Source organism: Lygodium microphyllum, chromosome 2 (assembly GCF_053477565.2).
Source record: "Lygodium microphyllum isolate KBCC chromosome 2, Lygodium_microphyllum_v1.1.10, whole genome shotgun sequence".
NCBI lineage: Eukaryota > Viridiplantae > Streptophyta > Polypodiopsida > Schizaeales > Lygodiaceae > Lygodium > Lygodium microphyllum.
This window is the reverse complement of record NC_141136.1, coordinates 187875619-187902423: the sequence shown is the minus strand read 5'-3', so window position 1 is coordinate 187902423 and position 26805 is coordinate 187875619. Positions and strand designations below refer to the sequence as shown.

At 39.7% G+C, this 26805-nt stretch overlaps 3 pseudogenes across 1 annotated transcript; 2 read left to right on the top strand and 1 right to left on the bottom strand.

Annotated features, from left to right (window-relative positions):
- Nucleotides 1–6238: 6238 nt before the first annotated feature.
- Nucleotides 6239–26603, bottom strand: LOC148040718 (dirigent protein 1-like; annotated as a pseudogene). Its single transcript, XR_015687632.1, has 5 exons — nt 25752–26603; nt 24959–25035; nt 24060–24211; nt 23742–23933; nt 6239–7101 (listed from the first exon to the last, which is right to left on the bottom strand). The product of XR_015687632.1 is annotated as a dirigent protein 1-like (transcript).
- Nucleotides 10773–11273, top strand: LOC148040720 (transcription factor ILR3 pseudogene; annotated as a pseudogene).
- On the top strand, nt 17910–18626 carry LOC148040719 (transcription factor ILR3 pseudogene; annotated as a pseudogene).
- Nucleotides 26604–26805: the final 202 nt, after the last annotated feature.

Below are 26805 nucleotides of genomic sequence, written 5' to 3'. Positions count from 1 at the left end.
GGAATCTAGTTACTACTTATGGAGTGTGGTCACTGGTCTAAGCTTTGTCTTATTGAACTCAACTAAATTATTGTTAATGTGCGCATTTTAATCTTGAATATTGTTCTCATTGAATAAGTTTCTACAAGACCTCTAAGAATGGTTCATAATTTAGTCCATAATATTCATATTACCACCCATAAAATGTCATCAAACTCTCAAAAAATTCTAAGCCTATAAAAGACATATTTGACACAAGTCTCAAAAAAGCTTGGTCTAGCCAATATAACATGTCTTCTATAGGAGGAGCCCTAAACAAGATTTGGTGTGGCACCTTTGTCAAGGTGAAACACAAAATATGAAATAAATCATATAAGGGACTAGAAACAGAGGGGCTCAACAAACAACCAATCCATCAAGCTATAATACGAAACCATATTTGTCTCAAAGGGCAAGAAGGTTCGAAAGTCTCGAGTACAAACAAATGAATCTTCTCCTTGTATGGTCAAAGTCACCTTGTCATATATCCTATTACCTGCAAAGTGCAAATCATATTTGTTTAGATCCTAGAGTCTACAATAGAAATACAGTGTAAATCAATAGCAGGACTACCCTTCTAATCGTGCATGTGACAAGTCTAATATGACCTACTAATTTCTCTTTTGTGTGGATAAAGTAAAGAAGTCTCACTAATAACCTTCAACCAAATCTTCAATTATTTCAAATATCAAAGCATCACATGACACTGAAGCTGCCCTATTTTATCATTCATAAACTTCCTTAGTATAGTTTCCAACTGTTATTATGGGTATATTACATTGATGGTTGGTCTTAAAAGTAAATTTGAATAGCGTATTACATCAGGAACATATTTCAAAGTCCGAACTAACTTCTTGGACATCATTTTCTAGTACACTTGCTAATTTATTCATAATGTGCTCAAATTTCAACTTTGCATCAATTATAGCCTATTTTCTAGCTTTCTCTAGAGCCTCTTTAGTCTTTGTTTGTTGATTATCATGCACTTTCTAAGCCTCTTCATCCATATCATGACTTTCTTGCTTAGAATTAGGGGTTACTTACTTCAAAGTTCTACTTTCCTACATCATGTTATCACTTTCTTGTAGCAGGATTGAGGTTTCATGCAGTGGGATTGTAGTCTCCCACAATAGAGTTCCTATTTCATGGAATTGAATTCATGTTTTTGCAATAGTGAAATTCATGGTAATACATTGTATTTTAATAAAATCTACTCCATGTCAACCTCAAATACTAGAACTACATTTGTATTAGCTTCCCAAAAAACCTCCTCTTGATTGTCTCCTATTTCACATGCAACATTTATCGTTTGAGCCACTGAAGGTCAAAGTTTGGGTTCCAAAATGACTTGGTTAGCTGCAAAAAGATTTACCTCTCTAGCCCTGTGTGAAATAATCACTATGTCTATACCCCAATCTTGCTTTAATTTAGAAAGTTTGAACCATGTCCTTCCCAATAATGTAAGATAAGAATCTCACAATCCTTCCATTCTAAGGACCACAAAATTGAGCTTGAATTTCAAACCTATCACTTTGATAAGCTAGTTCTTCAAAATTCCTAGAGGATGAAGCCTCCTCTGGTACATCCACCATTTTGACTTGAAAGGTAGTAAATCTTGACATTTGTGAGCCAAATACAACTCTTCAAGGATTATGTTCACCCATTATCCTCCATCTAAAAAAATATTATCAAATTTCCTATCTAAATATTCCACTTGGATAGTGGATACCTTCTAGTCCACCACCTCTATTTGAGTAGGTATTACATCTTCACAACATGTTGTACTTGACTCACTACCCACATGTTGCCTCCATACTTGTCCTTGCTAAGATATAATCCTTGGCAAAAACTTCTCTTTGAAACATGCAATGAGATTGAGAATTCATTCTAATATTAGTTGTAAAGAAGAATTAGCTAATGCTATGAATAGCTCATGAGAGCCTTTCTACCGCTCATGAACATCCAAACTTTCTTCATGAACATTTTGCTACTACGAAACCTCTTCTACTCTTGGTTGTTCTTTCTCATATACTTGACTGTCCTGCATGTCATATAGTGGGTTTGTAGGGTTGAATTGATTTTTCCCTCTCTTTCTTTGATGTTTTTGCACCTCTTTTGCTTTCTTTCTCTTTCTTCTACACATCCCAATCAATCTGTTTTTAATCATATAAATTATTCCATGGTCTCGGCTGGTCATTACCCCACTAATTTGGTGGCTAACCCTTCCTGCCAAACCCTTTGAATCCTCTTTGTGGTGCAATTTTAGGCACAATTTGATTAACAGGTGCTGCTAGTGGTACTATCTATATCATTGCATTCCTAACACTTAGATTGTACCAACATTGTTTGGCTTCATGGCTAATTTTCTATCAAGCATTACAAGATGTAACATTCTTAGAGCATTCATTACTCCCATATCCCAATATATATATATATATATATTCTTTTGCAACTGCTTATCTAGCGTTGACTTTTCATCTTTTTATTTTTCTTTCTTCTTACCCCTAGAGGATTCTTTGTCCCTGTTAGACTTTTTTTTCATGTTGATTTACTTGCTTTCCCCCTACCATCAATTGAATCACTAAACAGTATTTGAGTTTGATTCTAAAGAGGAATCCTCCTCATCATGGTTATTTGATGTATCCAAATAATCATATTTTAGAGTCAAAACAATCCTTGTTTGGCTGCTTCTTGGATTTGCCCTTTCCGAGTCTTTTTTCTACTGTTTGGGAAGTATTAGTCAAAATACCTATGATAGCATTTCCTTGAAATTCAATGTCAGTAATTGCTTCTTCAATAGTTTTATTCAGTACTTTTACAAAGTATGAACTTTGTAGATATAAAGACAGTTTGTTTGTAGCATCCAATCTATTCAACAAGTTCTTGAATTTTTGTGCATAATCTTGTACTAGCATTCACTTTTGCTTAAAATATTTCAACTTGTCTAACACATATGTGGTAGTTTTATCTTTTTTGAACCTACTTAAAAATGCAATTTTGAGTGCATTGTAAGTAGCAAAATGACCAATGCCATATGTGCTACACCAATTAAAGGTTCTAGCAAATTACAAAATTTTCACTCGATCCCTATACATACCATTGAAGCCACTCGCAAGTCATCTTGTCTCAAATTAGCAACATGGTAGTTTAGATCTCCCTTCTTCTTTCCAAAAATTTGGGAAACCCTAACCTTTGGATTAACTAGTGGTTTTATGTTCATTGTGGGCTGTCTTCTAGTCCTTCTCAATAAAGGTAAGGGATTGAAAGTTAAAGGTCTCTTGGCTACTATTACAAAAGTATGAAACAAGACAATTTTACCCATTATTTAATATTGCAATCTCCCAACCACTTGATGAGGCTGAATAATCTAGGTTTGGGTAAGAAGAAGTGGCTGTCTTCTTTTTTATAGATTTACCAAGAGAGTGGTATATTATAGATGTAATCACAGAGGTACCTATATCATGGTAATCCTCTACATAGATTACATCTCCTGCCTCATCCAAGGTTGCAAATGCTCCTAATTTTCTTGCTTCATCTTGTAATGGCTCCCCTTGTTGATTTCTCGCAAATAACTCCTACAATTCGATGGATCTACTCCTTATCAAAATGACATTTGATGAAATAGGGATAATTCTTTAACATACAAATAGAAATTGCAGAATTAAGCCTTTGAACTGCATCTTAGTGCTGAAGGAAAGGTTTCATTACTCTAGGCTTTACACAAATTTCATTTTTCTAAGTCACACTTGGATATAAGAAGGAGAGTGTTAAGGTATGTTAAGTAGACAATTAGCCATGGCTTTTTCTATGAGAAAGGGATCAAGCTTACATTGTTTGGATACACACATGCAAATTGGGCATAAAGTATTATGGACAGGAGATCCACCATTGATGTGTGTGCCATGGGATTTGTAGTCATCTCGAAGGTAATACTCTTGAAAAAAAATGTAAGTGGTTAGTCAAAGCAAAGCTAAAGTGCTAGTGTTGGATTTATTTGGATGAGGACTATTACTTTTTAGAGATTTAATATAATATTATTTTTAGAAACTTTTTCTACTTCATGGACATATTATTATCATAGTTGTGTTATTTTATGAGAGCCAAGCTCACTATGAACATGCACATTGTATTATACCAACACTTGTATTTGTCACAACCACAACTATTGTGTGGGTTACACACATGAAAATATAATTGTAATATTGTAGACTAGATCTAATTAGATTAAGATATAAGTATATGCTCAACAACAATCGGATTAGATCCCACAAAGTGGGTAGGATGGCCAAGAGAGGATGCAAAACCTAATTCATAGTTGTGGAAATCCTAAAATACAAAAGGGATGCAAACCCTAAAATACAAAAAAAATACTATCCAAAAGAACTGTAACCCTCATTTTGGTCTAAATAAGGGAGAGAGATCTTAGTTACATTCATCCTCAAGACACATTCAAACAGCAGAAGAAGCTATGCCACTATGACTATTAATCATTCATTCACTTCTTTTATTCTATCATAGTGTCTCCATTATTTAGAGTGAGGGAGAGAGAGAGTTAGAGGTGTGCTAAGGAAGGATTTTAGGATATAGAAGCTCTACATCTTCTTCTTGATTTTCTTCTTCCTCTTCACATCCACGGTAAGAGGGTTGAGTTTGGAGTTGTGTGTGAGGCTATGAGATTGTGAGAGAGTGAGGAATCTAAGATGGAGAAGCTCTTTTCCATCTTCTCTTATCGTAGGTATTCTTGGTAGTGGATATGGAGTGTTGGTATCAAATTCTTTCGACTAGAATGAGGGAAGGTAAGTTGGTGTATTCACTATACCTTGAAACTAGTCTTATATTCTTGGTTTCTTGGGGATATATAGAAGGATGCATGGGTATTTAGAGCCAAGTGGCAAGAAGATAAGGTGAGAGGTTTTCATCAAAGTGAATTGTAGCTTTTGAAAGAATAGAAGTCTATCTAATGTCTCTATTGTTTTATGTTTGGTCTAACTAATGCACTAGAAGCAAGGCCTAAGACTTCAAAAATCATGGTTAATATTTAGATAAATGCAACACTATTTATGACTAAAATGAGAATGATGCATCATTTAACTCATGAGATGATTGAACATAAGTTAGCAATAGAGACAATGCATCTCATGAGAGTAAGATATTACAGTGCAACTAGGTAGCAATATTGGGTATACATTAGAGTAGTACCTAGTACATGTTAGCTCTCTTTTTTTTTCTTGGAAACACCTTGATTCTCAAGGTATTTAAAATCTATACTAGTTAGTCAACTTTTCTCAAATCATGCTACCATGCATAGATAAGGTTTTATACAAATTTACAAGTTTTGTAGGTAGAAAATGATCACTCTCTTATCTTACACTTTCTTTTAATGTTCTCTCTTAAAATTAGGCTACTTTTCAATAAGCCAACAATAGTAAAATTTCAAAAATTTAAGATACTAGTATCACTTTTGTAAAGTCTTGACTTAAGATTATATGGTTTTAAAAACTCATATGAGAAAAAAAATGTGTATGAGGGAAGCTTAGCAAAATGTTTCTCTTGAAACCAAATAATATCCAAAACATTTTGCAATTGTATCGACGTAGAAACATTGTGGGAGTTGACAAGTATGGCTCATTGGCACTATGAGTACTATTTGGAGTCATATGAAACATTGCCTCTCTATCAATAGCGATGATATTGGATGTAACCATCTTCTTGCAATGGCTAAACAAATAAATAGACCAAATTTTCATGATTAAAAAACATTGAAAAATATACAAATTTTGTGTTTTTGGATGATGCATGTGGCTTCCATTGGCAAGCAATGAAACAATATAATGTATTATGGAAAATAGGGTTGTAACTTAAAGCATTCCAAGTTTATGTTCAATGGTAAATACATATTCTCAACTATGTGACATTCAAGGTAACATGGGATTGGACAAGAAATATAGGCAAAACTTTTCTAAGTGTAGACCACTTTTCTTTTTTCTTTCACAGAATTAGAGCCAAACGTACAACACTTCATAGAGAAAGCCCACATCCATGACTTTCCCCACTTGTAAAAACTTGGGGCCAAACATACAACACATCATATAGAGAAAGCCCACATCAATGATTGTCCCCATAGTTCTAAAAGATTGGGCAAGCTAAGTTCCTAACTATAGTAGAATAGGGGTGCCCAATGTTGAGAGAGAGAGAGAGTACGAGAGAGATACACAAGACATGCTCCCAAAGAATGATTCATATTGATGTAGAGTTAGTATGTATAGGTGAGACCCAAGTCAAGTGAGAGATGATATATATAGTTGTAACATCCCCACTCAAACAAAGGTCTCTGGCTGCGAGTGAAAAACCCCTTGGGGAGAACAAGGAAAAAACCTGAGCCCCTACACATACCTACGATACAAAAATAATTTACTATAAAGTTTTCTTGAATACAATGATACATGCCTCAACCAGTGAGACAAGAACTTGGAACAATACCAAGTGCATGTCTTAATGAGCTAAAGCGAGCTTCACTAAGAGCTTTTGTGAAGATGTCTGCAACCATTTGATCACTAGGACAATGCTCCACCATAATGGAACCTTTCTTGACTTCATGTCGAACATAATGATAATGAATAGCAATATGCTTTGATTTACTATGTTGTATATAGTCTTTGGTAAGACTAATAGCACTTTGGTTATCGCATCGAAGAGGTGTACTAGATGATGAAGGATGTCCCAAATCTGCAAGTAGTTGTCGAAGCCAAACTAGCTCGTGAGCTGCTAATGATGCAGCAACATATTCAGCTTCAGTTGTAGAAACCGCAACACATCGTTGTTTCTTGCTGGACCAAGAAACCAAACATCCATTTACAAAGAAACAATTCCCACTTGTAGATCACATGGATAAGTGTGAACTTGCCCAATCAGCATCTTTATATCCAATAAGGTCAAGAGAAGTTGAAGAAGATAAAGAAGAATCCTCTCGACGACGATAAATAAGACCAAATTCCTTAGTATCCTTGAGGTACTTAAGAATACGTTTTGCAGCACTCCAACGAATAGTGGAAGGGGAAGAAAGATACTGTCCCAAAAAGTTAGCTGCAAATAAAATATCTGGTCTTGTGTTGAAACCAATAAATTGAAGAAAACCAACAAGATTAGCAAAAGGTTGATGAATGGCTGATTCTTCATTGTGTGTTGTAGATGTACCCTTGGTAGAGCTTGAAAGAATGGGAGTGTTGGCAGAGTGCGCATTTGTCAACCCAAACTTCTTAACAATATCATTAATAAACTTTGTCTGGCAAAGAAGAAGAATGCCTTGTTGTCGGTGTCGTTGAACTTGAATACCCAAACAAGAATGTATCTCACCAAGATCCACCATTTCAAATGCAGTTGATAAAAGCTTCTTCATAGCATCCAAGAAAGCAATATTATTTGACACAAGAATAGTATCATCAACATATAGAGCAAGAATAATAAAATATTTGTCCTCCCTTTTGATGTAAAGATTTGGATCAACAAAACATGCAACAAAACCTTTAGATGTGAGGAACTGATCAATCTTAATATACCAAGCACGAGAGGCTTGCTTCAATCCATATAATGCACGATGAAGCTGGCATACAAGATGCTCCTTTCCTGCAATCGTAAAACCTTCAGGTTGCTCCATATAGATTTCTTCTTCAAGATCTCCATTGAGAAAAGCTGTTTTAACATCCATTTGGTGAATTTCTAGATCAAATAGTGTTGCAAAAGCCAAAATCATACAAACAGTTGTGGAGCGCACAACGGGAGAAAATGTTTCTTGATAATCTACTCCTGCAATCTGTGAGTAACCTTTTGCAACAACTCGTGCTTTGAACTTATCAAACGAGCCATCAGCTTTGGTCTTGGTTTTATAAACCCATTTACATTTGATAGGAACACGATTTGGGGGGAGTTCAGTAAGAATCCATGTACCTTTGGAGATTAAAGAATCGTACTCAGCTTGCATAGCTTCTTGCCATTGATCCCTTTGAGATGAATTGATAGCTTCCATATATGATATTGGATCCTCTTGGATAGACATAGCATCATCAAAGACATCATATTCAATAGAATAGAATCCATGCTCTATCTCAATAGGAAGATCAACATAGATCTCCAAATTTTCATCAATCTTCTTTGGAGGTGAAGGAGGTTTATGATCATCAGAATTAGTAGAATCACAAAGCAAGTAAGGAAATGCACTAAGCAAAGACTGTGTATCATCTGAAACATCTGACGACCATGTGCCACCCATAGTCTTCTCATCAAATATAGCATCACGACTAATGATAACCTTTTGAGAAGAAGGATCATAAAATTTGTAACCTTTCGAATGATCTGAATAACCAAGAAAAATAATCTTCAAACCTGGAGGATCCAACTTATGTCAAGTGTCCTTGGGCACATGAATATAAGCAATGCAGCCAAATATGCGAAAGTGAGAGACTGAAGGTGTCTTCCCTGTCCAAATTGTTATAGGAATTTTACCAGCAGGCGCAGTAGTTGGAAGATGATTTTGAATAAAAACAGCTGTTAGAAGTGTTTCAGTCCAAAACTTTCGAGACAAACCAGAGTGTATAAGCATGCAACGTATAGCATTAAGAATCGTGCGGTTTTTGCGCTCAGCAATACCATTTTGCTGAGGAGAATAAGGAACTGTAAACTCATTATGAATACCTTGATCCTTACAGAAGTCATCAAATAGATTGGATACATATTCACCACCATTGTCACTGCGAAGCGTCTTTATAGAGAATCCAGTTTGAAGCTCCACACTTATCTTGTATTGTTTAAATATAGGTAAAGCCTCAGACTTATGTCAAAGAAGATAGACATGTGTGTACCGTGAGAAATCATCAATGAAAGTTATAAAATATCGATATTGAGACTTTGAGGCAGGAAAAGGACCGCAAATATCGGTATGAACCAAATCCAAGAGAGCACAGGAATGTGATGAAGTAGAAGTGTGGAAAGGCGAACAATGGTGTTTTCCAAGTGTACAATACTCACATATTCTCATACATGGATGAGATTTAAGATCCATACCTTGCACAAGACCATGACGATGAAGATCAAGAATTTTGGCAAAATCGGAGTGTGCAAATCGTTGATGCCATAATTTGCAATCTGCATCTCCAGGGGCAGTAACAACATTTGCAACTGTATCGTTCAATGATAGCTCAAATAGATTACCATGTCGAGGAGCCACTGCTATAGTATGCCCGTCTTTCTCTATACGACATTGATTATGATCAAAGCCAACAAACAAACCAAGATCAACTAGACGAGCAACATAAAGAAGATTTCTTTGCAAATCTGAAACATGAAGAACTCCTCTTAATATTCTAGTGGATGAAACAGTCCCCAGATATAAATCACCCACTCCTTTGACTTGACAAGTCGTATCATCCGCAAGGTAAACAAACTTCTTGACAGGAAGAGAATGATAATTGTGAAGCCACTGCGATTGATATGTCATGTTTCCAGTGGCACCTGAATCAACGATGAATAGAGAACCATCATGAACATGAAGTACCTTTTCTGGAGAGATATCATAATGGACGAAATTGAGCTCCTGATGAGTATGATCATCATCAGTTGAAGTTTGTTGAACAATATAAGCTCGAGAACGTTCTTCATCATATCTTTGTTTATAACAACGACGAGATGGATGATCTGTATGTGCACAATAATCACAAGGAGGAAAACTTTTGGACGAGCGAGGTTGCTTTGTAGTAACTCCATGCTCCTCATCATATTGACGTGCCCAGCAATCAGAAGCCACATGACCTTTCTTATCACAGTAAGAACAATGTTTGTTAGGATAAGCAAGACGAGAAGATTTACTACCTGGATTAGAGCGTCCACCCTGCTGAAAACGTTGTCGTGATGCTGCGCATCTGAGCCGTGAACACCTCCATTTTTGTTGTGCATTTGTGTTAATTTCTGCATGTGATTCATTGTTTGTGTGGTGCATTTTAATAAACTACATTCAATGTATGTATATATTCCCTTAACTGTATTGCATATTCGATGCTTGTAAGAGGAAGGAAAACCTATCCTACCCTTTGTAGACCGTCCTGTTCGTGGGAGCATCCGAGACTTGGGGCAAGCTTACAATGAGTCCTTCACTGAACCAGATGGTAATCAGGACTCTAGTGATAAGGTCCCTGATTTTGTTGAGACTATGATATACTGTCCAAACGAGGCCGTTCGTATGGTTGGTCGCTATGCATCGAAGGAGGAATGGATACATATGGAAACATCCAAGGATTTCTTATCAATAAAGATTTTAAAGCACACATTACAATTTGGGACTTCAAAAGAAAGAGATCAAGGGGACAAGTGTGTTATGAATAACATACTTTAGTTTATTCAAACATTTGTTTGCTGAAACATACACGCGTGAAAACAACAATGAATCAAGGTTTGCTACCCATGTTTATGGAAGAAATCTCATCTTTCTTAAAGAAGGATTTGAATGGCGAAAGGGGAGGAGTAGAGCTCTAAATGAGGAGGACTGGGGGCGAAAGCAGAGGGGGTGACCTCCTTCTTGGAAGATCCTCTGCTGGATGATCCACCCCAGCCCAATGCCTTCTTCTGGTGCGGCCTAAACGAGCAAGCCGATCTTAGATAATAGCTTCTGTAGAAAGGATCCAGATCAAAAACAAAAGGCTTGCTCAAAGAAGAGAGGGCGGGATGAACCTTCTGGAGGGACATCCAGTAAAGCGTGTCGAGAGAAGATGCGCAGAGATCGTCTCAATGACAGGTTCTTGGAGCTAAGCACTATTTTGGATCCAGACAGACCACCGAAAACAGACAAGGCCATTGTGTTGTCAGATGCACTTCGGGCCCTGAATCAACTGAAAGTAGAAGCACAGCAGCTGAAGGACTCCAATGAGAAGCTTCGAGAGGCCATCAAAGAGTTAAAGACCGAGAAAAATGAACTACGAGATGAGAAACAGAGGCTAAAAACACTGAAGGAGCAGCTGGAACAACAAGTGAAAACAATGACAATTCCTCCTGGATATCTGCCTCAACCCCGTATCTTTCAAATTCGAAGCAGGCGGTCTGCACAAGGCACGTTGGGGAAGAGGCGGAAGGATGGCATTCTGGTTATGAATGAAAAGATGTTTTTCATTATCCACCTCAGAGGGGAAAGGAGGAATTGCTGCAGATCCAAGACGGCAATGCCTGCCACCTCGGCTCTATCATGCTGCTCTGGGTCAATCTTGGCCTTATGAGCCTCATACAGAGCTTATTCGCCCGTGGCCAAGGCCCCAACTGGTCCATACGTTTTTTTTCCTTGTACTTGTGAGCTTCCGCCGTGCGACCTTCATCTTCTTCACCCTCTACTTCTCCTCATCACTTAGGGCCGACTGATCTCCCCTGCCATAGTCAGGCTGCTGATCGTAGCTGTTGGCTCTTGCCAGTGGAGTATAGAAAGCCTTACTCGACCTTTCTCATACGCGTTCATACTCTGTATCTAATTGTTGGTTTTGCTAACTTGGTTTATGGAATTTGCAATGACATTATTGGGATCAATTTAAATCAGAAGAGGTAGTCGACAGATACATTGTCGATCGGTGGTGAAACGAACAAAAAGCACAGATGTAAAGTGGAATCGACTCGCGCTTGCTGTGAGACAAATTATGGTTGATTTCTAGGCAGCTCAGAGATACACATTCCCCTCATTCCTCCATATTTTTCGCCTCTTTGAATCCGCTTCCATAGACTTCTTTACACCAGAGTTCTGATGCTGCTTTTGGAGATGTTTCCTGCTTCACTACAACGCATATAGTTCAAGAGGTATATTTTCAGATGTTCCTTGTTTCACTACAAAATGTATGGTCTGACGATGTCCAGAAATCTGGAGTGTTTATTGTCACTGTGGTTGCAATCGATGTATTGAGGACAACAGAACTGGTAAGAAAAGAATAAGGGAAGAGAAGAGCAATGTATTTCGACAGTTTTCCAAGTGGAAGCTGTGGACTTGTCTGAAAGAAGATGACATAATTGATACAGCGCTGAAGACTGGAAGCTTTAAAAAAACATATCAGAGCTCAAGAAGGGCATTGGGGAGTTATAGACTTGGTAGCTTTCTTTAAGCTATATTGATGCTTAGTTTTTTTTAAAAGTTCTTCAGGGTATATTTTGGAAAGAAGATGATCATCTAGTTCATCCTCACCAAAATCATTTGAAGTGCCATTGATGCTTCCAACTGAAGAACCTACTGATTCTGTTCTTCCTGTTTGCTCCATCTTCTGAACACTTCTCACTCTCGTAAGTGTCCTTTGAAGCATGGAATTGAGGCCATGGGATGTTTGCTGTTGTAAGCTGGAGGAAGGGTTATGAATGACATGCCAATTGAAGTTACAGAGTTGGAACATCTTACTATGAAAAGCAAGTTCTTAAGCTTTATTGAAAAGCTTTAAACAAATTGTAATGCTTTGTCATTTATTTTGACTTTATATCCATAAGTCATCTACACTGATCTATGAAAAGAGCTTTATCAAAACTTTGCAACAGTGTAAAGCCGAGAGACGCTTAGCCTATGCAAATTCCTACACAAGCTGAATGTTCAGAATGAGAACTTATGGACCTCTTGTAAAGTTCTTGACAAGCAATATATGATCTTTGGCTTCAAATATTGTGTTATCGAGATCTTCTTGGTAGTCTTTATTTCTTGCTGTACCTTGAACCCCGTGTTCTGCAGCCCTTGCACGAACTCTTTGACATTTCTGGTGAACCCGACGTGAAAGTGCTGCGTCATCAGCAAGATGGGAGACTCGCAAGAAGAGATGACAGATGATAATGTCATGAAGAACCTGTTTCAGTCATTTACCATGTATATGCAGCAGCAAGCTCATGCAAAACGAGACAGTGATGCTATGGATGCCTTGAAAGCTGTCCAACAGGAGATGAAGCAGTTTAATGGCCAGCAAGTGTCAACTTACCTGCATTTGTATGAAGAAAAGATGAAGTTTTTTGGAGTTTCTCAAGATGTTTGGAGCCGCTACTTCTTGCGGATCGTGGTGCGTGCTCTTGAAGGTCGAATTACAGAAATTCAAGAGGCACATGCAGGTTGGGCTGAATTTAAAAAGGCATTAAAAGATGAATATTTCCTGGAGGATACAGGTCTTATGAATCGCAGGAATTTTTTAGCATGGGTTTCTATGCCTAATAAGGGACTTTCTGTTACCGCTCTTCTGCGAGAGTTTGAAAGCCGTTATGATCAGTTGGATGGGACTGAACAGCAAGCTTTGGAGATGCAGAAAGTGGAATTATTTTTGCAAGCTGCAGATGCTGATTTACAGGAGAAGTTGGATGATCTTTTGGAAGATCAAGCTATTGATTCAGGTTTAAAGACTGAGTGGAGACATGTTATTGATGCTGTGAATGCCCTTGTCAAGAAGCAGCGCAGGAGAGTCAGATTGCATCGTAATACAGGATTAGTTCCTGAAAAATCCTTGGAGACTTCTTCTTCCACCCCTGCTACTTCTTTGCCTAAGCCTACTCCTCCTGTTGTAAATCCACCAGTTCCTGCTGCTCCAGTGCCCTTATCTGTAGATGATGTTATTAAAGGCTTGGCGGATTTGACGATTGAAGCAGTCAAAGTTGAAGTTGGTAAGTTAAAGGAGCAACTTATGTCAGTACCTGCTGTAGCACCTGCTCCAGTGACTGCTTTTCCAGCTGGTCAAAGAAAAGGGCGACGATGTATTTGGTGTGATAGTACAGAGCACCAACACTGCAGAGATTGTGATGCTTTTCAGGAAGCACGTAGGAAGAATGTAGTGTTCTGGGGACAAGATGGGAAGATATGGCTGACAGAGACTGGCGCTCCTCTTGACACGAACTTCGGTAAGGGAGGTATGAAGAAGCTTATTGATGATATGGCTGCGCGATCAGCTTATGTGAGTGTTAGAGGAGATGCTTCAGCTTTTGGAGTCCAGCTTGAGCAGAAATCTGATGGAGACTCTGCTTTATGGTCTTCTGCCTTGGAGATAGCGAGAAGAGGGAAAGTTCAAACTTCTACTATGACTTGTGTGGGCTCTAGCATCCGAGGAGAAACAGGATGGGATTCTCCTGTTGACAGGTATTCTATTTTTGCTTATATGGCTAAAATGCAGGGTTTAGATGCCATGGTTGAGGAAAAGAGAAGAAGAGATGAGGAGGGTCCTAGCTCCTCCAAAAAGACTAGAGGGGGTGACTTTGTTTCACCACCTATTTCAGCCCCACCTATGTCAAATTCTCCAACTCAAACAGGTTCCGATCAGCCAATGGAAGACAAGCAGAAGGAAAAGAGGCAACCAAGAAAAGAGCCAGGATTCAAGCTCTTGTCAGACCTTGATATGCAAACAGATATGAGTAAGATTTTTCATGAAAGAATTTTGAATAGTGAAGTCACTTTTACTGTTGGAGAGGCTCTTGGGATTGCTAGAAGAGAAATACAGGATCAGATGCAGGATCTTTTGCGGAGGAAACGACATGCGATGGAAGGACCTGCTTTACAGGGATTGTGGCATGGAGCTCTTGAGAAAGAGCATGATGATGATGCAGTGATGGTTGAGAATGCTTCTGTTAATCCGCAATTGGAGAAAATAGTGCAGCCTATGCAGTATGAAGATGATGAGAACCCTATTCTCATTCCTCGCAGTCATTTTTCACGAAGTCATTGGGCTAGAGCAACCACTGAGACAGTGGTAAGGATTGGAGAGAAACAAATTCCCTTGATTGCTTTAGTTGATCATGGTTCTGAGATTAATCTTATTGCTCGAGGTGTTTATGAGAGTGGCAAATGGCCTATGGATGCAGAGCATGGCTGGCGTATGAGAGCCGCCAACAATACTTCTGGTGATATGTATGCTGCTTGTCCGAGTATTAGAATTTCTATTGGTAATGTTGAAGAGGATTATCATTGCTTTGTTCAGGATTCATGCTCTTATCCGATTATTCTTGGACAGCCTTTCATTACAGAAGCAAGAATGGAAACAAAAGTGATGGATGATGGATCAGCTTATGCGCGGATACGCAGTAAAGATGGTATGCGAGCTGTTCAGTTTATGACTGTTGGGGTAAATCATCTGAGAAACAGAGACTCCTTGCGTGAGGCACCACTACCTGCGAAGGAGTTGGATTTTCATTAGGTACCGCTGTCTTGCGAGACGGCAGTGGTACGGAGCGGAGAAAAGAGGAGATCTCGCCTCCTGGCAGCCAGTCTTTCTCCAATAACTTTGTTGGATTTACTTCAGATAGTTCGGTAAGTTATCAGAAAATTTCAGATTTGCCTAGAGCTGCCAGGCAGTACATTGGTCGTAAGGAGAAAGAGTTGAAGAATGCAGGTATTTTGCAAGCAGAAGAGTATGTGGATGGATTGTATGAAGGGATGTCTTATGCAGATACATTGTTTGAGATGAGTGCAATGCTGAAAACTGATGTATGCAAAGGTTCAAAGATCATACCCGTGCAAACCTTGGATATGTTTCAGGAAATTTCTGGTTTTATGCTGCAAACAGAGTTAGAGGCTGAGAAAACTCAGCAAACTGAATTTATGGCTGATCTTGATCAGCTAATAGAAATGCAGAGGGCTGAATCCATTCAGCCAACAGAGTTGAATGCAGAAAAATTTCTGCATACAGAGTTTCAGGCTGCACTCATGCAGTCCATAGAGCTAAAGGCTGAAAATTTTCAGCCAACAGAGTTGAATGCAGAAAAATTTCTGCATACAGAGTTTCAGACTGCACCCATGCAGTCTATAGAGCTAAAGGCTGAAATTTTTCAGCCAACAGAGTTGAAAGATGCTGAAAATTTGCAGAAATTGCAGCAAAGGAAAGAATGCTTGAATGATGCCAAGGTTGACACGAAGTATAAAACAGTTGATAAGAAGGTTAAGCCGGTTGCAGGCCCGCTTCCTTCTGATAGTGATGAGCAGATTGAAAAAGCTATGAAGCAGCCTATGTTGAGGGATCCTGCAAATATTGGACATAAGTTTACAGCTGAAACTCTTGCAGAATTGAAGATTGGAAATGATGATTTTTTGCTTCCAGTGGAAAAAGAATGTTTTAGAGAGATGCTTGGACGTCATGGTAAGGCATTTGCTTTCTTTCCACATGAAATTGGCTGCATTAGTCCCGAATTGGTAGCACCTATGGTTATCTTCACTGTTCCTCATGTACCATGGAATATACGTCCTATACCTGTGCCTAAAGCACACTTGCCAAAGTTGATAGAGTTGCTGAATGAGAAGATTAAAATGGGGATTTTGGAACCCTCTTCTGCACCCTATTCTAACAAGTGGTTTACTGTACCAAAGAAGAATGGTACTTTGAGATTTATTCAGGATATGCAGCCCGTGAACAAAGTGACAATCAGGAATGTGGGTACAGGTCCAGTTGTGGATGAATTTGCTGAAGCTTTTGCAAGACGAGCCATCTATTCACTAGGTGACTTGTATTCAGGTTATGATCGGTTTCAGCTTGCCTTGGAAAGCAGGGATATTACTACTATGCGGACACCTATTGGTCTTGTGAGGATGTGTACCTTGCCTCAAGGTGCTACAAACTCAGTTGCTCATATGATGAATGCTATGCATATAGTTCTTCGAGACTATATTCCGCAGTATACCATGCCTTTTCTTGATGATGTGCCTATTAAGGGTTGTGCAGAAGAAGAAAAGAATGAAAGTCTTGATTTGCGTGGATGTAGACAGTTTGTGGCTGATCACTTGAATGCTTGTGAGAAAATATTGACACGATTAGAGGAGGTGAGTTTGACACTTTCAGGGCTGAAATCTGTCTTTGCTATTAATGAAATCATCATAGTTGGGCATATGGTTGGATATTATGGCAGAAAGCCTTCTCCTGCAAAGGTGGATGCCATAAACAGGATTGCAGAGTATTGCTCGACTACTTCAGAGATGCGAAGATTTGTGGGAGCTTATGTAATTTACATGATTTGGATTCCTCATTTTGCTCATATTGCAGATGTTCTCTATCAGCTGTTTCGAAAGGGGCAGAAATTTTATTGGGATGATGAAGATGATGGCGAAACAGGTTTACTAGAATCAGAAGTTGGACTTGACCTGTTTGTGGACTTGAATGATCCTGGATAGTTGGCACATCCGGAGGATGCGCAGGTTTAGAGGGGGTGGATGTCGTGATGCTGCGCATCTGAGCCGTGAACACCTCCATTTTTGTTGTGCATTTGTGTTAATTTCTGCGTGTGATTCATTGTTTGTGTGGTGCATTTTAATAAACTACATTCAATGTATGTATATATTCCCTTAACTGTATTGCATATTCGATGCTTGTAAGAGGAAGGAAAACCTATCCTACCCTTTGTAGACCGTCCTGTTCGTGGGAGCATCCGAGACTTGGGGCAAGCTTACAATGAGTCCTTCACTGAACCAGATGGTAATCAGGACTCTAGTGATAAGGTCCCTGATTTTGTTGAGACTATGATATACTGTCCAAACGAGGCCGTTCGTATGGTTGGTCGCTATGCATCGAAGGAGGAATGGATACATATGGAAACATCCAAGGATTTCTTATCAATAAAGATTTTAAAGCACACATTACAATTTGGGACTTCAAAAGAAAGAGATCAAGGGGACAAGTGTGTTATGAATAACATACTTCAGTTTATTCAAACATTTGTTTGCTGAAACATACACGTGTGAAAACAACAATGAATCAAGGTTTGCTACCCATGTTTATGGAAGAAATCTCATCTTTCTTAAAGAAGGATTTGAATGGCGAAAGGGGAGGAGTAGAGCTCTAAATGAGGAGGACTGGGGGCGAAAGCAGAGGGGGTGACCTCCTTCTTGGAAGATCCTCTGCTGGATGATCCACCCCAGCCCAATGCCTTCTTCTGGTGCGGCCTAAACGAGCAAGCCGATCTTAGATAATAGCTTCTGTAGAAAGGATCCAGACCAAAAACAAAAGGCTTGCTCAAAGAAGAGAGGGCGGGATGAACCTTCTGGAGGGACATCCAGTAAAGCGTGTCGAGAGAAGATGCGCAGAGATCGTCTCAATGACAGGTTCTTGGAGCTAAGCACTATTTTGGATCCAGACAGACCACCGAAAACAGACAAGGCCATTGTGTTGTCAGATGCACTTCGGGCCCTGAATCAACTGAAAGTAGAAGCACAGCAGCTGAAGGACTCCAATGAGAAGCTTCGAGAGGCCATCAAAGAGTTAAAGACCGAGAAAAATGAACTACGAGATGAGAAACAGAGGCTAAAAACACTGAAGGAGCAGCTGGAACAACAAGTGAAAACAATGACAATTCCTCCTGGATATCTGCCTCAACCCCGCATCTTTCAAATTCGAAGCAGGCGGTCTGCACAAGGCACGTTGGGGAAGAGGCGGAAGGATGGCATTCTGGTTATGAATGAAAAGATGTTTTTCATTATCCACCTCAGAGGGGAAAGGAGGAATTGCTGCAGATCCAAGACGGCAATGCCTGCCACCTCGGCTCTATCATGCTGCTCTGGGTCAATCTTGGCCTTATGAGCCTCATACAGAGCTTATTCGCCCGTGGCCAAGGCCCCAACTGGTCCATACGTTTTTTTTCCTTGTACTTGTGAGCTTCCGCTGTGCGACCTTCATCTTCTTCACCCTCTACTTCTCCTCATCACTTAGGGCCGACTGATCTCCCCCGCCATAGTCAGGCTGCTGATCGTAGCTGTTGGCTCTTGCCAGTGGAGTATAGAAAGCCTTACTCGACCTTTCTCATACGCGTTCATACTCTGTATCTAATTGTTGGTTTTGCTAACTTGGTTTATGGAATTTGCAATGACATTATTGGGATCAATTTAAATCAGAAGAGGTAGTCGACAGATACATTGTCGATCGGTGGTGAAACGAACAAAAAGCACAGATGTAAAGTGGAATCGACTCGCGCTTGCTATGAGACAAATTATGGTTGATTTCTAGGCAGCTCAGAGATACACATTCCCCTCATTCCTCCATATTTTTCGCCTCTTTGAATCCGCTTCCATAGACTTCTTTACACCAGAGTTCTGATGCTGCTTTTGGAGATGTTTCCTGCTTCACTACAACGCATATAGTTCAAGAGGTATATTTTCAGATGTTCCTTGCTTCACTACAAAATGTATGGTCTGACGATGTCCAGAAATCTGGAGTGTTTATTGTCACTGTGGTTGCAATCGATGTATTGAGGACAACAGAACTGGTAAGAAAAGAATAAGGGAAGAGAAGAGCAATGTATTTCGACAGTTTTCCAAGTGGAAGCTGTGGACTTGTCTGAAAGAAGATGACATAATTGATACAGCGCTGAAGACTGGAAGCTTTAAAAAAACATATCAGAGCTCAAGAAGGGCATTGGGGAGTTATAGACTTGGTAGCTTTCTTTAAGCTATATTGATGCTTAGTTTTTTTTAAAAGTTCTTCAGGGTATATTTTGGAAAGAAGATGATCATCTAGTTCATCCTCACCAAAATCATTTGAAGTGCCATTGATGCTTCCAACTGAAGAACCTACTGATTCTGTTCTTCCTGTTTGCTCCATCTTCTGAACACTTCTCACTCTCGTAAGTGTCCTTTGAAGCATGGAATTGAGGCCATGGGATGTTTGCTGTTGTAAGCTGGAGGAAGGGTTATGAATGACATGCCAATTGAAGTTACAGAGTTGGAACATCTTACTATGAAAAGCAAGTTCTTAAGCTTTATTGAAAAGCTTTAAACAAATTGTAATGCTTTGTCATTTATTTTGACTTTATATCCATAAGTCATCTACACTGATCTATGAAAAGAGCTTTATCAAAACTTTGCAACAGTGTAAAGCCGAGAGACGCTTAGCCTATGCAAATTCCTACACAAGCTGAATGTTCAGAATGAGAACTTATGGACCTCTTGTAAAGTTCTTGACAAGCAATATATGATCTTTGGCTTCAAATATTGTGTTATCGAGATCTTCTTGGTAGTCTTTATTTCTTGCTGTACCTTGAACCCCGTGTTCTGCAGCCCTTGCACGAACTCTTTGACAACGTGAAGCAGGACGCTTGCGAGCAACAAAAGTAGTATCAAAATCCCTTTGTTCGCAAGTGACCAAAACAGCATCAGATTTTTCCAAATGATGCTCATGACGTTGAGAATATTCAATAAGAGATATACATGCTTTATCAAAGTGGATATCATCCTTGTTAGACAAAATAGTGATGATATTGTCATATAAAGGATCTTTGATGGTATGAAGAAGTTGAGTAACAATCTGATTTTTAGCAACAGGAGCGCCAGCAGCACTGAGCTGATTGATAATGTCTTTAAAAGCCTCGATATGAGAGTGCATAGAAGTACCAACCTTATATTGAAGATTCTTCAAACAAGTTTGGAGATATAAAATTTCGGTGACCGATTTCTTCTCAAACGTTGAGATAAGATACTCCCAAATAGCATGAGAGGTTTCCAGATGAAAGACATCCAACATAAGTAAGTCAGGAAGTGCAGACAATATATAACGATGAGCTGCTTTGTCACGACGAATCCAATCAGTATGATCAATTTTCCATTGTTCAAATAATGGACCATCAGTAATCACAGAATTGTTATTCATCACATCAATAGGTTGAACTGGGCAAGACAGGTCGCCCAAAACAATATCAAATAATTCGTCACCTTTAAGAATTAGCATCATCTTTGCTTTCCACCCAGGAAAGGCTTGTCCTTGGAAGAAGGAAACCGAACGTTGGCCAGACGGATATCCGTTAACAATTACCCAATTGGCCATGCCTGTATGTCGAGAGAAAACAAATAAGATGAGATCGCAGAATCTACAAACCATGATCAAGACGAGCGTAGTTGAGATGCATGACAATCAAAATAGGGATATGCATGTAAGAATGGCGAAAAGTATTGAGTGACTAAAAAGAAAGCCCGAAATAAAGAGGCGTAATGTGCAAGACGAGATGACACATATAAGAAAAGTGTTATTTCGGTCGAGCAAAGAACGTGAACGATAATAAAACATCGCTAAAAATAGCAAGATGTTTGCTTGTCGTAATCAACATCATTAACGAAGACGAGCGATTAATAAACTGTAATTGGGGATTAATGAACTGTAATTAGAAATATAGTTTTAAATAAAGAATCGCAGATTCGAGCAGAATTGTTGTCTTGAATCCTGAACTGTCATAACTTTTGATCCAGAACTCCGATTAACAAGCGGTTTTGACAGGATTCGAGAGCACGACGAGAGCTACGCAGCTAGACCTGGTTTTTTTTTTTAAAGATAAAATTAACTAATACTTCTAATTTGAACAAGTTAATGTATCAAATCATCACTTGTGCAAAGAATTCAATCAAGTATAAACAATGAAACAACTTATCTTCCTTGTTGTTGCTACACATCCATAGCTCTGATACCATGTTGAGAGAGAGAGAGAGTACGAGAGAGATACACAAGACATGCTCCCAAAGAATGATTCATATTGATGTAGAGTTAGTATATATAGGTGAGACCCAAGTCAAGTGAGAGATGATATATATAGTTGTAACACCCAACACCGTTAACAATTGCTCTAGCATTGATCCCTTAGAGCATTTTCATATGGAGAACAACTATGAGGAATCTTGTGATGCAACATAGGCCTTACTTTGTTGTGGTTTATGAACAAGAGTCACTACAACATATAGACCAATAGCGATGTTTAAAGCGATGGAATTATTCATGGAAAAAATTATCCCCGTCATCGCTATTCGTGTCGCTATTAGCGACGCGATCGATTCGTCGCTATTAGCGTAACTATTTGCGTCGCTATTAATGTCTCTATATGCGTCGCTATTTGCATCGTTAACCAATTAGCGATGCAAATAGCGACGCTAATAGCAACACAAATAGCGACACTAATAGCGACGGTTGCAGAGTAAATTTGCGATGCAAATAGCGATGGTTACAGAGGGGGGAAAAAATAAGTGGCAGGGCATATAGCCCTGCCACCCTTCTAGCTATATGCACTAAATATTCTTGCATAATTCATTTGCCAATGTCAGCTACATCTAATGTCTAAAAATTGTGTATCAGATTATTTAAAAAAAACTGAATCCTTTGATTGCAAAAGCAAGATATAATTAATTCGAAAATGTATTTTGCAAGGAGCTTTTTCATCACTTACTTAGGCTCGAGAAAAAAAAGAGATTGTGATTACAAAAGCTAGATATAATCAATTCAAAAAAGTATTAATCAAGGAGCTTTTTTATCACTTGTTAGGCCCAAGAAGAAGAGCTTCACTTCAAGCTTTCATTATAGTCCCATTGAATAAGTCCCATTGATCTTCTGCTTACTCCAGCTTATTCCAACATTGTTCAAGTCTTTTTGGGGGAGCATTTGGACATCTGTAAGAGTTATACCATGGTGTTGGAGCCAGAAACCCTTATATAGGGAGTGGTAGTGTCTCTAAGCTCTACTTCTTCCTTTTTGTTTTTACCTACGTCTAAGTCATCTTCTATCTCTTCTTTCTTGTCTTCACCCTTAATCTCAATGGATAGAGGTGTTTTAAGATCAAAAGAATCAAGCTCATCCTCCCCTTCTCAAACTCCATTTTTTGAGCTCAGATTAGTTACTGTACTCCAAGTAGATCCATGAAACAAACAAATTTCTCTTTACCAAGTGATTTGGTAAAGATATCGGCTACCTGGTCTTGTGTCTTCACATGAAGTAGATCAATCTGTCCTACAAGTACCATTTCTCTAATGAAATCGTAATGAATCTCTATGTATTTGGATCTAGCATGATAGACGGGATTGCTAGCTAGTATCCATATACACCTCAGGTTGTATACATAACCCTCATGCTACTCCATATATACCTCTTCAAGCAAGTCACCATTCATGAATGCATTTTTGACATCCACTTTTCATAATTTTCAGCCCTTAGAAGCCACTAATGCAATGACTATTCTCACCATTTCCATCTTAGCAACCGAGCTGAAAGTCTCCTCATAATCTAGGCTATATTGATGTGCATATCCCTTTGTAATGAGCCGGGCTTTATACCTTTCCAATGAACCATCTGACTTGCATTTCTCTTTATAAACCCATTTGCTTAAAGACATTGAGTACCTCATCCTTGTACTTCCGAATGTACAGCCATGTGTATCAGTTGAAATCATCTATCCAACTGACACTAGATTCTTGCAAATTTCATTCTGCCATCTGTCCAATCGACAATAGATTTTTGGTAATAGAAGGTACATGTAGTACATCATGTAGGCTCTTCTTTCTATCGTCATAGCTCTAGTAGTCTACCTTCCTACTAGTGGGCTGTCTCACACTCGTGCCTGGTCTCCATCTCCTCTTCTTCTCTAGTGGTTGTTGTGCTCTATGGGGAGTAGTTGTTGCTACACTAGAGGAGGCTCCACCTTGTACTCCAGGTGGCGGGCTTTGGCATGAGGCCTCTCCATGGCCGAGAAACGAGGAGATGCTTGCTTGGTGCCTGTCATGCAAGCTCGAGGAGGCAAAGATGGAGAAGAGACAGAGGTTGGCTTCTCCTTTGTAGTTGTCCCCTCTCTTTTAGTGGATGTGGTGGCAATGGTAGTGGAAATGACAGCTTCTCTCTCTCTCTCTCTCCCTCTCTCTCAATCTCCCTTGTGTTGATCTGTCTCCCTTCTTCTCTCTATACATCTCTTCATCAACAAAAATAAAAAGAGAAGTAAATAAAAGAGAAAAACAAAGAGAGAAGATATAATACATTTACCTCAAAGCTTGAATAAGAATCCTTTCGCACTTCTCTCCTCCTTTTTCTTCTCCTTCATGGGTTCCCTCATTCTTCTTTGCATTTGTCCCCTCTATTTTTGTGGTGGATTGGTGGTGGCAGTGACCTCTCTCTCTCTCTCTCTCAATCTCCCTTGCGCACGTTGATCTCTCTCACTTCTTCTCTCTATAAACTCTTCATCAACAAAAAGAAAGAGAGAAGTAAAGAAAAGAGAAAAACAAAGAGAGAAGAGATAATGCACTTACCTCAAAGCTTGAAGAACAAAGAGAAAAACAAAGAGAGAATAGATAATGCACTTACCTCAAAGCTTGAAGAAGAATCCCTTCGTACTTCTCTCATTTTTTTCTCATTCGGGAGTTCCTTCCTTCTCCTTTACACTTGTCTCCTCCCTCCTCATGGATGGTGGCAGTGGCAACAGCCTCTCTCTCTCTCTCTCTTGCTTGTTTACAAACCTGTAAAATGCCATGCTCAGGTTTTGACAAATTTTTATGAAGCTCCTCTCTCTCCTGTTTTTTATTTCTCTCCATCTCTCTCTTCCTTCCCCCTTCTTCTCTCTATTTCTCTCCCTCCTTCCCTCCCCACTCTCACTCAACTCATCTCATTGCAAAGACAATCAAAGATAGAAAATAAAAAGCTTAAGAAACAAAGATATTGAAAGAAATGTCACCCCACCTCTCTTTATCTCTCTCTACCCCCTCTCCCTTTACTTTTCTTTATTAACCTTCTCTCTCATTCTCTCATTGTTTTCCTATTTCTCTCTCCCTCTCTCACGCTCTCTATTTTTTCTCTCTATCTCTCTTTCTCCCTCTCTCTCTCTCTTCTTTTCACTCTCCTTCCTCTCTGTACCTCACCCTTCTTTTCTACGTTCTCCTCCTCTCTTCCTTCCCTCTCCCTCTCTCTATTTCTCTCCTCCTCTCTTTATCTCTCTATTTCCCTTTCTTTGTTTCCTCTCTCTTTGTTTTTTCCCCCTCTCTCTCTCGTTGTTTCTCTCACTCATCCTCTCCCCCTCCCTTCATCTCTCATTTCTCTCTTCCTCTTTCTCTTTATTTCCTTTCTCTACCTTTTTCTGTCTTTCTCTCCCTTCATTTTTCTCCCTTCTTTCCTCCCTCCCTCTCTTTCCATGTATCTCTTTGCAAAGAAAAACAAAAAAAGAAAACAAGATAACACAAAAATAAAGCAAGAAGAGGCAATGTACCTACCTCAAAGGCCTGAAGATGAAACCCTTTGTACCTTCTTTTTGCACCTTCCCTCCCTTCTCCGTTGCACACTTCTCTTTCTTCTTCATATATAGCGGCGGCGACATGGTGATGAGCTCCCTCTCTCTCTCTCTCTCTCTCTCTCTCTCTCTCTCTCTCTCTCTCTTTCTCTCTCTCGCAAAGCTTTAAGCTCTCTTGCTCTCTCTTTCATTCTTTCTCGCAAATTTTTTCTCGGCGAATGTTACGCTCGGGTTTTCAAAACTTTTTCCCCAGACCGGCGTCGCTTTTTGATATTAGCGACGCAAATAGCGACGTTTTTAGCGACACCGCTTTTTTGCGTCGCAAATGGCCGTCGCTATTGCCCCATTCCCTTGTAGTGAGTTAGCCCATGCAACCCTTACAAAAAGTGTGATTTTAACCTATCATGGTTCAAAACTGTTCACACCCTTAAACCAAGGGTATAACTCGTGACTCTTTAAAGTTATAAACTTGGTCTTGACTCTTTTTTTTTAATGTGTTGCATGATGGTATTTTATTTAATAGACGTGGGACATTAGCCCACAACCCTGACAAGGGGCATTCCATCTCGAAGGATAAAGCATCGTTGAGCTCCTTAGTTGAGGGGATTTGAATTTGTTTGTGATCAATTCACACTCACACACCTACCTCTTCCAACTAAGCTACCCTTCTTTGATAAGACCTTTGAATGTTGAAAAAAGAAGGTATAAGATTTAAATTTATACAAATGTCGTGGTTGTAGAATTAGCAAAATACATGCAATTTGGTTGAAAAATACCTCAATTTTTGCGAGTCGAAGGTTTTTGTATTTGTATATTTGTGCTAATGAAACGCTAGCTAGATCACATCGTCACAATGGAGACATTGAACTTCAGCACGGCATTAAATCCGGAGCTAGAGGCGGTTTCAATGGCGGCGACGCCGCGGGCAAACAGGAAGCGACCGGTGCCGCCCACGACTGCGATCTCGCGGACGGGCAGCAGGATGCGGTCGGAGCCGTGGAAGGAGAGGGTGCTGCCGTTGAAGGAGCTGTTGCCACCGAAGACGGCGGTGAAGACGAGGAGGAGGTCCGGGGAGGTCCTGGAGGCGAAGATTTAAGTGCCCTGGCCGGCCCCAAGGATGGTGGAGTCGGAGAGGGAGGGCCCGTCCGTCAGCACGTCGTCGAAGACCACGGTGAGCCCCAGCCCAGGGTTCTTCGTCAGATTGCCCCCCGGCACCGGCACTGACGACGGATCCGACGACGCCGGCAGGTCGTGCATGTAGAACACCAAATTATATCGAATGGTGTCTATACTACTGCAGTGCCGGCTCTCCGGCCGCTTCCCTGCTGCTAGTATTATAAATTTATGATCCGTAATCAAATATTGGTTTGCTGAGAGTAGTAGCAGTAGCAGTAGCAGAGGAATTAGTCGGAGAGCTGGTACTGTTTGCACACCCGACATGTGATATAAGTTTGATACTACGTCCAGCTTCCTGGTAATCATCAGAGCGAGCTGTCCTGCGCCGCCCAACGACATGACTTGGCGCTACTTAATATCTAGTTTAGCAGGTAGGCCTCTGACGATTTGATGGTATTTTGCTCTCTCGGAAAATACGAGAGAGAGAGAGAGAGAGAGAGAGAGGCCCAGGATAGGCCCTTCCAAGCAGAGGTCGCACAAAGTCGGCATGCTTGTGCTCATGAACACAACACGAGAGGTACCGGTGCTTTGTCACATCATAATAGTCCTTGCACTTTTGTTAGTGGGCCGTATCAAACTTTTGCGGATACCAGCGGATCATACAGGCTATGTAGGAAGTCGGTTGCAGTAATAACAGACAGAGATCGCTGTTAT